The sequence below is a fragment of the Mya arenaria genome, chromosome 1, assembly GCF_026914265.1.
Source record: "Mya arenaria isolate MELC-2E11 chromosome 1, ASM2691426v1".
In the NCBI taxonomy this organism is placed as follows: Eukaryota; Metazoa; Mollusca; class Bivalvia; order Myida; family Myidae; genus Mya; species Mya arenaria.
In genome coordinates, this window is record NC_069122.1 from 36,513,923 (window position 1) to 36,526,752 (window position 12,830).

The 12,830-nt window shown below is 33.4% G+C and overlaps 1 protein-coding gene across 8 annotated transcripts in view; it reads left to right on the forward strand.

Moving 5' to 3' along the window:
- Positions 1-12,830, forward strand: part of LOC128234225 (5'-AMP-activated protein kinase subunit gamma-1-like) — a 221,045-nt gene that overhangs the window by 115,400 nt on the left and 92,815 nt on the right. The window lies entirely within an intron of this gene.

The following is a 12,830-nucleotide window of genomic DNA, read 5'->3' on the forward strand; positions in this document are numbered from 1 at the left end:
TATGTTTAAGGTTAATAGTTTTAGGCAAATATGTTGGAATGTTTCATTCAAAAAAATTGAGAAAAGTAGGCGAAATATGTGATGGTGGTGGAGTCGGCCTTTGTTTGACTGTTTTTCAGTTCTTGATTTTCCCTAAGGCTTTAATAACCAGACATTGCTCCAGGCTGATTATACAGTTTTGAACTTCAAGTTAAAGAAAACAAAAATGTGAATAAACAAAAAAGTAGATGGTGCTGGATAGATCTGAGTTACATTTTAGAAAATGTAACTAAGTTATACAACAAGCTATGAGAATATCAAATATTTATGTCATGGTTTTGAAGTTTATATACACATATTTTTATTGTAGAAATCATGCTTTGATATTTTGTCAGAACATCTTTTATTAATTACAAAGTACATTAGAGAAAGATGTAAAATCACTTGCATTTGATGTGTTGACTAGCGACAATATTGTAAATACAGCAGGCTTCAATTAAAGGAGCTCATTCATGTTTAATAGGGTCAGGCACATATAAAAATGTTTATTTTGTGAGTAATTTGAATTTTGCTTATTTCAATGATAAAACACCAAACAAAGTTTAAACTGAAGCTCTACAGTATGTATTAAAATATGACAGAAAATGCTTTATTTTGCCTTAAAAGCATTTAAAAATCTATTTAAAATTCAGCTAATAATTGTAGGCTTCTTTTCAAATGACTATCTGCATTTTGCTGTTTGGTGTTTGTTTGTTCATAAAAAAATTATAAAACAACTGAATTTTAACAATAGTTGTAAAAAAAAAGAAAAACTTATACGATTTCCTAAACTTATACGATTTCCTTTAAAGCCAATGCAACATGCAAGGTTGGATTAAGGATTTAAGAAAGAGGTCATGCGCATTTACTTGAAGCCCCTCTTCCTCTTCTATTCGATGCGATGGGTGAAGGGATTTGGAACAAAATGCCAAAGTTTTAGTCTTAAATGTTAGATTGTGTTGTATTTGATTCATATTTTTCTGTTCGTGTTATATTGACATTAAATTGTACACTTATACCAGTAAACTCTCGGGGGAATTGTCATATTTGTCTTAAAAGATGCACACAGGGTATGTGTCTTTGGGGAGACCCTGGACAAGAAGGAGTTATTAACCATTATTTTATTGTGTATCGTATAATTTTGTTGTGTATCTTAAAATAGTACACTATAGGGTCATATAAATGGTGGCAGCTGGTCTGTGGGCTGTAAACAGGCACAAATTATCTTATAAGGAAAATAAGCTTCCTTTTTGTAGCCAGACTAGGTATGATATATTTTATCTCCCAGAATTGGACAATTTTAAATACCAAAGTGTCCAGATCATTGCTGTGCGCTTTTAAGGGGATAAGCGTCTACATATTACTTGTTATATTTTACTCCTATCAATTAATTATAAATAATTATACTCATTAATAAAAAAAAACACAATAGTGTAAAAAAATATGTGTAAGAATTCTCATCTATACCATTAATTTAGTGGGGTCATACCTATTTTTAGCATACATCCTTTAAGACGCACATGTATTTATGTGTGTATTTTTCTTATGTTGTACCTCATTCTCTCAGAACATTGATTAACTAAATCACTTAAATTTTTAGCAAATAAAATTCTTTATCAGTCTTCAATATGTAACATCATGCTTGATCGATCAGAATTACTGTTATGAAACTTCACAGACATCTTAATTGGGTTCTGCCTGCTGAAACTGCTGCCATTTGATTACAACACATTTGCTGATTGCATTACTATAAACCATACTCTTTGTAACAGTGCAACTTACAAATTTAACAACACCAGGAAGAAAAAAAATAAATTCATATTTAATACTCCTACCACGTTTGAAGTGTTTCATTTGTTTCCCTCATACATTAAAGGGACTAGACACCAGATGGTCCAAAAATCAGCAAAAACAGTATTTGCTCAAAACGTATTGTAAGCCTAGAATTGTCAATGCCAGCTAGGAGGCAGCCGATAATACATCATTTTTATGGTTAAAGTATAAACGCAACAGTCATGTTGCTGTCTCATCTGAGTTTCTCCGTTTAAAAATAGCACATAATGGTTTCCCGGTTTAGATCATATCTGTTTTTGAGTACAGTTAAGTATACCAACGCTATTTTTAAAATAATTGGGATTTAGATGGTAGACAACCCTTTGGAAAAATGGGCAAAAACTGCGAAAGATTCATATGTGTTGTAAGTGATGTCATTTGTGTCTAGTCCATTTAATTCCCCTATTGGAACAGCTGTAACTAAGTTATGTAGTTCAACCAATCAGTAGCTAGCATGTGGATAGATTACAATGCTATTCACTTCAAATGCACACTAGTTATTGAACGTTGTCCTTAACTACTTTGATCCCTCTAGGTTGAAATTATATATGAGCGTCGCTTAAGACAAGAGTACTCTTCAGTGCTCCTGTGTTATGGGTGTAGCAGCTATTATGCACAAGTCAATTGTAACCACGACCTCCCCCAGGTCCGGGGGTATACCGGGGATAGCCGGCGAAATGGGCTGTGTTTTTACCTTCTAGGTGGCTCCGCAGTGCCGGTTGAATGTGTTGGTTTAGTATTAGTGTAAAAATTAGCGGGGAATGGGCCTTACATAAGGTCCCTGGGGTGTGGTGGCTTTAGAAAGGGATTTTACAAGCAGTTCGTTCTCACAGGGTAGGGATTTTACCTGGGCTGTCAACTAAAAGTCAAAGTCCCTGCTATTCCCTGGACCGGGGGGGGGGGGGGGGGGGCCGAGCCTACAATTGACTGGTGCATTACATAATATGTCTCTAAATGATTTGCATCTAGTAATTATATTTGACAGACATGTATGTTGCAATATGGTATTTGTAGAATAATCCAAATTGGGTTATTATTCTCTGTTAGGTATAACTGGCACTCAAGTCATGATTTTATAGCTTTTGGTGTTCTATCACTTACTAATAAAGACACCCTATAGATATTTTTACGGCGGAAAAAGAAACTCTTATTACAGATTTTAATATGATTATGGAACATAAATGTAAATTACATTCGTACCCTATAGCTATTAAAGTTATAATACAGCATAATTATATGTTGCAATTATGTTGGAAAGAAGAAGTTAAATTTTGATTTGATATCATTTGCATATTTTTTCCTGTTCATTTCTGTATGAATTCACTAAATTTGAAAAAAAATAAGAATGTTAAACATTGTTAAACTTTAATAATATCAGGGCTTTATATTTTCAAAAAGCTTTTTGAGTGAAGTAACGAAGAGTCATGCTTCAAGAAACCAAAAGATAGCCAATGTAATGTGTTTACAGACAAGCAAAATGGGGATTTAATTGTTTTATATCAAGGTTGAGAATTCATATTTGTCATTTAAAAGATAATTAAGTAAATAGATGACAAAGCTGGGAGGCATAAAAATAATAGTAAATGAAGTGATTCCTCTTAATAAAAGACATTATAGGGCATTAGGACTGTGTCTCTCCAATATTATTTGTTTTCTGATTTTAAAATTAATGCTATTTATTACAAGGATGCTTCATGGATTTTAAATTAGAGGGAGCAACTTTGGCATGAGCTCCCTTAATATCCTCAGGAACCCCCTTAACTTCCACAGGAAACCCCTTAATTTCCACAAAAAAAAACCCTTTAATTCCACAGAAACCCTCTTAGTTTCAGCAGGAACCCCTTTATTCTGCAGGAACCCCCATAATTTCCTCTAGAACCTCCTTAATTTACACAGGAAACCCCCCTTAAATTCCACAGGAACCTCCTAAGTTTCCACAGGAACCCCTTTATTCTGCAGTAACCCCCTAAATTTCCACTAATTTCCAGAGGAAGTCTTATCTCCTCAGAAACCCTTAATTTTGATAGGAACCCCCCTAAACTCTCCAGGAACCCCCTTAATTAGACTCTAGATATTGTCAGGGTGTTTGTATAGGTCCTGATCCCAAAACAATACCTTAAGTCTTAAATGGTTCCTCACCTCCACCATCCCCCCTCCCCCCGTCCCCTTGGACTGCTTGTGTATAATATAATCTTAATCTTTTGACAATGTTATTGACTGTGGCAGTATAAGAGGTTACATCACATGTGAGATCTTTTATTATCCAGTGGCTACAATTACCTACTTATCCGCACCCATGACTTATACGTAGGTCGTGGTCACAAAATAAAGATAACTAAGGTCGTTGGCATGAGTTAGGAGATTAAAAAATAAATTAAAAATGTCAACTCTGCCACCATACATAGTTATGTCTGTCATTTCACAAGCATGTTGATTGCTTTAGAATATTATCATAATAATATTTATGGGCATCTGAAACTGTTTATAAAATCTTTCAAGGTCTTAACTGTATACCTGACATCATTCAGGATTCATTTTAAACATGATGTTGTCTTCAATATTCATGAGCAGATGAGAATGAAAGTAGATAAATGATTCTTGGTATATTGCCATATAGCTAAAATGATGCTCAAAAACCATCTGTTTGCAAAATAATGTGAACAAAATGAATTTGCACCTTCCAATATATTGACCAACAGGGCAGCAAACATTTCTACATATAATAAAGGTAACTGTCGCCAATCCCCCCCTCCACGACCCCCCGCCTCTGACCCTGATAATGTTTTCAGGGACTTTAATATATGTGGGTAAATTGAAGCCTGTTGTTCAAGTCATCTTATTTCAATATTTATGTAAAACCTACCAAATTTATCAACTTCCTACCTGCCTTAAGGAGCGTTTGAAGTTTTTTCGATTACCTGACAAAATAATCTTGAACAATAATGACAATATTGTCCGCAATATATCTCATAGCAATAATATCAATGAATTGAAAAACTTAATATAATGTTATACTGATTTTATTGTTTATATTTTTTGGTGAATTATATCATGTTATTTTCACTGCTTTAAATCATTTTTACTGCAGTGAAAATATCATTTTTTTATATTTTCACTGCTTCTCTATGACAGGTTGATCTATTTTGAAATGATGAGCTCAAAAATGATGTCACAATGTTATGGTTTTAATGGCCAATTTTCAAAATTACCCCAATTAAATGACATAATATCTTACACATCTACTTAAAAACTTAATGGCTTATGTGCTTGATGTACTTGAAAAGTACTTTGTTACAACATCACATGTTATTAACATCACTTAGCCATACATGTATCGGTTCAAGTGCGAACCTGTGAAATTATACATGAAACATTATTAATTATAAACTTGCTGGTAAATGTTCTGGGTCTTCACACTTCTTTACCCTGGCAACCATTTTTCATGAAAGCATTCATTTTCTTGCCACTTTTATGGGTTTTTTTTCGTCTTTGACCAACAAGTGTGGACAATAATCGATTATATTAAACATATCCAGCTTCTTAAATTATTTTGCTGATCAAATCATTAAATACAAAAAAAAAAAAAAAAAAAAAAATCCCAACTTAATTCAAACTGTGGTTAATGAATAATTATACCGAGGCCTAAAAACTACAACATTTGGTTTCGGTTTCTCGTCCCTATACCTACGAAATAGGCGCCGACCCTACTGTTTTTATAGTCAGTTGGTAATTGTATTTAAGTTTTTGTTGTTTTTAAGTCTGTATTTTAAGGTAGTTTAAAACCTTTAAATCTTTATACAGAAGTTACTTTAAGGCCATTTTCCATTGATGACAATTACGTTCTTGCGCTAAGCCTAATAAAAAATAAAATAAAAAGCCTACCTACCCTACCTGTTTTTGAAAAGGATGCAACCCTAACCAAACCATTTTTTTTGCCTGAGTCATGTGAATTCCTTGATGGTTTACTTTGAGACTTAAAAATGTGGCGTCAATTTTTCCTTTTAATTAAGAAATATTACACAGCAGTGAGGGTCATATGACCGAGGCATTAAAAGCGACATCATAAATCAGGATTTTTTTTATTACAGAGAAAGAGCACATTATGTAAATAAGATATAATATTTATCAATATTTATGTTGTGAAATAATTTCAGTTTGAGCGCCAACGAGGGAAAAGTATGGTAAGATATTTTGTGTGAAAATTGCTACTCCAAAATATTTTGTTTAGCAAAATATTGTGTGAAAAAAGATCACCTGTTTTGTATTCCTCAGCACATTTCTGTTCAGTTACAAATTTAAATATAATCCATCATAAAAGCCTATGGAATATAAGCTTAATATGTTCATGAAAAATAACACCTTTATTACTTAATCACATTTTATCAAACTAATTATTCATATCCAATAAATAATTTTTAAAAGACCGCCTGCAAAAAAAAGTTTTCTATAATCACCTAGTATTTGAAATATTTCTGAAACACCCAGTGAGTTTGATTTTTCAAATTAACAACAATTCCTTTTTTGACAATATGTTATAGAGCATAAAAATAACTTAAACGTTTGTGTTCCTTTTTGTTAAGTGTAAATATTCCTTTTAGTAACATGTATTTTTTATGTTACATTATAGTTATAGTAGAATCGCTAAAAATGTCATTTAGAGTCATGCTCACACCCTCGCCAATGAATGGGATCACAGGTAGGATTCCATTTTAATAATTTAGAAAGCCTCTGACCAAAACACTTATTTGTTGTTGTCTGCTGATGCTAATTACCGTACCTGATTTTCTTATCTGCCGTTATAACTAAATCCATCAATCGATGTGAGTAGCATCCGTTTGAAGTGAAATGTAAACAAACATATTTTGGCTTGAAATGGACAAATACTGTATTTAAGACGCAGGCATTTTATTTGAGAATTCTGGGGGAGAAAAGTGCGTCATATACTTGGTGATTTATGATAGTCATAAATTGCTTCTACTAAGTGTTTTTTTAAGCTTGTGCATAGGAACTGGCTAGTAAAGAGACCATTGGCGCTGAACACTAAGAAATGTAAACAACTACATTGACGCTGGGCTATGCTCAGACTTTAACTCATGAAAGTGTTGACAGATTTAAATAATTTTAGGTCCGCATGTTTAAAACCATAATGTAAGGGTCAACGAATGTTGTTTTGGGTTACAAACCACCAATATTTTTACGCAGTTATTGCCCCCTTTTTTACTTTGCGAAAAAACGAACTGTGTCTGAACTAGTGTTTGAAAATCGGACTCCATTTGCTATCAATAATCAATAATCGAATCAAATCGGAACAAGCATTTCGATTTACTATCGGACAATAATCAAAATCGCATAATATCAGTAAGGAATATATACTTTATACATAGTATAATCATGATCATTTAAATGGTTAAGCCTGGAATCAGTACGTGTGATGCTATAGTCATGCATTTTGCAACAGTTAATAAATTTCCATAACCTATTCTGTCTTTTATAACTTAAAAAACATTACAACACAACACATACATGTACTTAATTGCAAATAAATTGCACACTGCATCAAGTAAGTTATCCTAGCATTTTATCCATGTAAAAGCATATTAAATATTACTGAACCAGCTTAACATTTAATAACCTGTTATATTGAACATTTCATTAAAATATCTTAATTTCATAAAACTTTCACAAAAAAGGTAAATTAGTTAATTACAAACGAGAGCAAAAAAGGTTTCACAAACAGAAATGCTGCATGGAGCAGGGATCCCCGGTATTTGCAGGTAAAACTGGGCCCCCTTCACTATAGAGAAAGGTTATTGAAGAAGGTTTTATGAAACATACAAACCGACTGAATTAAAAACAATTTATAATTTTGGGAGAGTTTGTAAGTTTTTTTGGCAAAAGTCTTTACATTCACGGCAGTTGATGCCATGTTCTGTTGTTGACGGAATATCAAACACGTATTCCAACAATAGCTCTCAGTGGTAACTGAATTCAAGCCAAATACACAACACATTTTTGGTCATAATTGGCATTTTAGGATGAAAAAAAAGAGTTTTGCACTAGAATGTATTTAAGACTTTTGCTGCAGGCTTCACATTAAGGTCCTTTGTCAAGAAATAAGTTTAAAATTTAAAAAAGAAAAGTTAAGGAATTATCGTTGTATTTACTTTTAATTGGCGTCATGTTGTTGTTCGCATACAAAACCTTCAACCATGGCCATAGTTCCATAACTCAAAACAAATTCAAGATATTCAATGAAACTTTAAATTGGTGTAGAGAGTGTTGTCACAGGCAATAATTACATAACCAGATATGGTCCATAACTCTGTCTATGATAGTTATTGAGTAATGTCCCTTTTTAATAGTTATGCCCCTTTTAAGACTCTTTAAAAAAACACACAACCAAATGATCATTGGTGTTCCCACCACAGCTTTCTTGTTGAGTTATGTCCCTTTATTGAAAGAGATCAATGAATAATAGGGGCAGTTCCAGGAGATGATGTCAGAGGAAGGGTAACTTAAGGGTGTTACCTTCTGACATTTGCCCTTCCCTAATAACCAAAACTTATATGGTTTAAAATGTTGGCAGTAGGGTTGGGAGTACTCCTTTAAAAAATTTTTTTGAAAACTTGCAAAATGTGCATTTTGATTGTATTCCATTACCCTATTCCTCTGAAATTATTTAAAGTAGACTTGGTCGAGTTTTTTAGGGGGTGGGGGCATGTGGATAAGGGTATCACACAATAACATTCATCTGCAAGCCGTCAGTGTTGAGCTACAGAATGATTCACTTCCTGTTGGGAAAATACCTCCGTCACATGAAAAGCTACCCTTTTATCTTTCTGAAGGGTGTCTTCCAGATATCAGAATCTAATCTGTAAACAATTCCTTTAAATAAGCCCTTGAACTCTGTTGAAAACAACTTGTTTACCCTTTACCAAACTAAACTGAACTGGAAACATGAACAATTAGTATTAATATTCTTATTATATCAAGTTTACATTCATTGATCTTGGTCAACACCATTGTGGGCTTTACGCATGACAGTTGTAATGCCTTACATTTCTACATCGAGTTACAACCATTTTGCATTACGCTTGTGTATGTCTTAAAGCTAACTAGAGGCCAATTATATCATATTACATGTTTTTCTGTCATATCTCACAATGCTGTCAGATAGATGATTTAGGATCTATAAATGAGCCTCACCAGTTATGTTTACAATTGTATTGGGTTAGAAGGTGCTTTTCTGATATATGCTATGAAATATGGTAGATGTATTTAGAATATAACCACTGTTAGTTTGATGTGGAATTTAGGGGGAGACTTGGCTACATAAGAGTCTGCTAACTCCCATATGTTACATTTAAATGAGGCTGTGGGGTAGGGATGGGGTGGGGATCATAATGTCCAAAGTAATGGCCCCCTTGAACATCAAAGCCTTTATAATCCATCCCTGAATATGTCTGATTGACATGAATCCATCACTCAACAGCTTGGTTGCTCATAAAATATGAAAAATATCATTGATATTTTTTTCAGTCTTAAATGGATTTTAAGCAAAGTATATATCGATGACAGCAAACAAAGGAACACTTTTATATATATTTATTCAGGGAAAGCTGTGGACTGGCTTAACTAAATATTAGCAATAATTATGGACAGTTATGTAACTTAGACAAACTGCAATGAATAGTTTCAGTTGACGTCACACTGATCGTCAAGCTGATCGATTGAGCTTTGCATTCATTTGCTGTTCAGAAAAAGAACGTTTCGGTATACAAATGTAGTCAATGTGTTTGTTCAGAAATAGAACGTTTCGGTATACAAATGTAGTCAATGTGTTTGTTCAGAAATAGAACGTTTCGGTATACAAATGTAGTCAATGTGTTTGTTCAGAAATAGAACGTTTCGGTATACAAATGTAGTCAATGTGTTTGTTGTGTTGACATTTCAAAGATAGAAATTACTCATCAATCAATGCATAAAGTTTAGGCATGTAAGTCAATATTACATCCACTGGATGTAAAATATGTATCAGCACGATTTTCACAACATTTCCTTTGAAGCCATTATGACCTTCTATTTTGCCTGTAACATTTATTTGTTGTTGTTTTTTGTTTTTTTAAACAAGAGTTTATTTTAAAGCAGCTAACATATGCATCTTACAACTTGAGAATGAGTGGTCACGCCATTGTGTCTTTTCTGAGAGGCAACTATGGGTATTGGATCCCCTAAAATTGCCAAGTTTTTTATTTCAATGGAGGATAAAAAGAGTAAAGAAATATACCCAAAATGCATCTAAGTTACGCCAACTCTAAATTCAAATCCTAGGTCTGCCCCTGGAGGCTGCCCCTGGAGGCCCTGAGGTAGTTCCAATGGTTGGCATCAGACTTGCGACCTCAGAGGCGGAGTATTAAAATATGATCTTACCTAGAAGGACAAATTAAAGTTGGCCACAATGAATTCAACTTGTACTAAAACTGATTGGGTTATTCATTGTTTCTGAGCTTTCTGAGAATAATAAGCTTCATTTGAAGTAATCAAAGATGCAATCAATATTTCTTAGCATTCTATAGACCTCCATTAAATTTGTTAAGCAATTTTGTGATATATCAGAAAAAAACAAGTTTAAATGTTTTGCATACAAAATTTATTAAACCTTGAAGATATATTGTAATCAACAGGGGCAAGCCAGGAGAGATGAGCATCTAAAAACAACCCTCTGTTGTAAGTGTCTCTTTGTAATTGTCAAGTTCTGAGGGTTAATCATTCCAATGTTCAGACAGTGCCTTGTGGCCAAGCCGTTATCTAATTATTTATGATGTATGTCTTCTCTTTTCTCCTTAGGGATGTTGTCAGGAAACTATAGGCCCTGTGAAAACCTCTTAAATGGAAATTAGACCTTGCTAATGGCATATAATTGCAGGAAATTTGTTAGGTTACATCACACTAATTGTTTTGTTAGACTGTGTGTCTGCTTTATTTCAAGTAACATAGAGCGTTTAATAATTCAATGTTGGATGTTGCTGAATTATGACAACATAACATTTTTTATTCATGTAGTCAAGATATTGTGGTTATGAACAAGGGAAACAACTGTTGATGCCATAATTCAACTGTAGCATGTATAAGCAGAGTATTTATGAGTTTCTTCCCTTTAATCATAAAGGTATAATAAATGTACTTTAATGAATGATTATTTTTTTGCGATTTAAACTTGTCATTAATCTTTCCAATTCAGCTATTTGATAAAGAATATAAAGAATGGTTGTTTAGATTGAATTGAACTTAATTTATGTGAAAATAATTCCGCACTGTTAGTAAATATTTCAAAAATGCCTTTTATCTTATACAAAAGAAATTACTTGAAGTATTGAACAGTTGCCAACAGCACAATTTTTTATTGGTTAGAAAGTTGTTGTTTTCTGATATGTCAAGATATTAAGATAATTATGATACAAAGTTGCCCTGTTTCTGAGCAGTTAAATGGGTAATAAACAATGGTAATAAACAGTGGGATACAAATATATCACCAGCTGTAATGCTCCAATTTTTTTGTTTATTGACCCAGCAAGACAAAAACAATCTATTTTTCCCCTGTCTTACCTTTTTTTTTGCATTTTGCAAGGCCATGGAAAAATAAACAAATGTATCGGGGCCAATTCAGGCTTTGGCATAAGAGGGGGCTTTGTGCGCAGCTTTAGCCATGTGCTCCCTACCCCATAACCAAAATGTATGGTTTATATGTTGGAGGTTTGTGGATCCACTCTTATGTAATTTTGAGTTTTTAACCAGGTTTTCAACGAGTTAGCATTGATAGATATTGATGAAACTAAGAGCGAAGGTAGCTTATGTGAAGAGCTAGCTTGGGAGGTGGGGTCAAGGTCACTGTTCCTAAAAATAGAAGTGTTTTTCTGCCCAACAACTTAGTAAGAATTGATGGATAGTGATGAATCTTAGTGTGAATATAGCTTATATGAAGCTGCAAATTGAACTTGCTCATACAACAAATTAATTGGCTATAATTTCTGATTGCCCATAACAAAAACCTGGTTTCGTCGCATTGCCGCGCTTCTAGTTTTAGTCTGAAATAGTGCATTTTTTGTGTGTCCTTTTCTATTCTCCTTTTAATATTTTTATGTAAAGAAGTTGCTTGAACAATTGTGGGAATGTGGATGGGGCGGTTGACGGGCGCCCCCTTAATCTGCAAGTGATGCAACGTGATTTCTTCCATCCAAAGTTTTATATTAAAGAAAAAACACTAAACTTTCAAGACCAAAGTTTTTTATTAGTCCTCTTAAAAAAAGTGCTATTTCATTTTAAGGCAAAGCAATTAATTCTGATGTTTCCTTTATCTTTATGACAGAAAAAGTTCCACTGGATGTAATCTCTTGTTCATTTTAAGGCCAAACAATAAAATTGTTGTGTTTACTTTATTCATTATCAGAAGATGTATCTTGAATGTCATTTTAGTAAATAAACATGACTGTTTCTTTATGTACAAAATGAAATCCTAAGAAACGAGCCGAGATTAATAGAAACATCAGAACTTTTCATGTGGACTCGAACCACTCAATTGTCTACAGTATTTGCAGATCGTCTCCTTGCATTGTAAATTTTCTCGTTTATAATTTCCATGCAAATTTTCTATAAATCATATAATTACATGTCACAATGGCCATGCAAGACATGGAAATCGCTAAGACATGGAAATTGCGGGTGTTCCTGCTCACCTGGCAACCATATTATTCACATTTTTTTCAGGTCTTCATATCGGGCGTCTGTGCATATGCTTGTGTAATGATTGGTTTGACATTTCTTGGAAGTTTGCATCTGTTTTACAAAGTCTAAATCAGCAGAATATGACAGATCAGCATAATTATACACTGAGACGTCTTTGTTTGCTTGCGATGATAAATTGACTGCTATTTGAAGTTGTGTAGCTAATTGCGATCATATTGTCTTGTTTGGTCAATGCT